This window comes from Mus caroli, chromosome 14 (genome assembly GCF_900094665.2).
Source record: "Mus caroli chromosome 14, CAROLI_EIJ_v1.1, whole genome shotgun sequence".
NCBI classification, from domain to species: Eukaryota; Metazoa; Chordata; class Mammalia; order Rodentia; family Muridae; genus Mus; species Mus caroli.
Window position 1 is genome coordinate 54,148,055 of NC_034583.1, and position 1,271 is coordinate 54,149,325.

The 1,271-nt window shown below is 48.4% G+C and overlaps 1 pseudogene; it reads right to left on the reverse strand.

Annotated features, from left to right (window-relative positions):
• The window catches only part of LOC110308965, a 4,654-nt pseudogene continuing 3,383 nt past the window's right edge, over positions 1-1,271 (reverse strand).

Sequence of the window (1,271 nt, forward strand, 5' to 3'; positions counted from 1 at the left end):
TCACCTCTTAGCCACCTTCCGGGGGCGTTCTTGTGGTGCCTGGCCCTTGTTGTGCCCGGCATTGGTGAGGGCACAGGCTTGGCATTTATTAACAATCTCCTGGGCAACATTGGACAGTTTTATAACATAGTAGTTTGAGTTCTTAACAATTTCTTTGAGCTTCTTAGTTTCAAAGTGTGTGAGCCGGTGTAGATTGGCTACATATTGTTGCCCTTCTCTGGTGGGCAGGACCGAGCAACCATCTTGGGTTTTAGCCACTCCCTGGGGAGTATACCCATATATCTCAGGTATTTTGCCTATTAGTTCCTGATCTTCTGGAGTGTAGTCAAAGCCTGCGTCTTTGAGTTCATAACGGTCTTTAAGTTCTTTATTTTTCTCTCTAGCTATGAGGATCATAGCTCTTTGGGCTGCCTGTTTGGCAGCCTGGTCAGCCATCTGATTTCCTTTCGCTATGGCATCATGGCCTTTCTGGTGACCAGGGCAATGTATGATGGCCAGTTTTTTTGGCAAGTGTATGGCTTCTAATAGGCTCAAGATTTCTTCTTTATTTTCAATATCTTTCCCAGCAGATGTGAGTAACCCTCCTTGCCTATAGATTGCCCCATGTATGTGAGTGGTAGCGAAAGCATACCTGCTATCTGTGTAGATATTGATGTTCTTCTGTTCTGCCAGCTGCAAGGCTTGGGTGAGTGTGATTAGCTCTGCTCTCTGGTCTGTCGTCTCTTTAGGCAAGCTGCTGGCCCAGATGGTTTGTTTTCCGTTGACCACTGCTGCCCCGCTTTTCGCTTTCCTTCAACCAAAAAGCTGCTGCCATCCATGCACCAGTTGGGGCAGCCTGGCCATGGCTGGTCAGTGAGGTCTTTCCTAGTTCCGGTTTCTTCTGCCAGGATGTCCATACACTGGTGCACTGGTAGGGAGTCGTCGGCTTCCAGCTTCTGGCAGCAAAGTGGCAGGATTCAGGATAGCAGGGGGTGCAAACTGCACTCTCTCAGTCAGTAAGAGACTCTGATAATGGGTCATGCGAGCATTAGTCATCCAGCGATCAGGCGGTTGTCTAACAATGCTTTCTAAGGCATGGGGGGCTACTACTATAGTTCATTGACTAGAGTTAGTTTGTCAGCATCTTTGAGAAGTAGTGCCATAGCAGTGTTGCGGCCCGCCTGCGGTCCACAACATGAACGGTTCAACTGAAAAAGGCAGTTCAGGCTGAAAAGAGAGGAAACTAGACGGGGCGGAAGAAAAGAATGGAGCCAGGACAACAAGTTCTGATC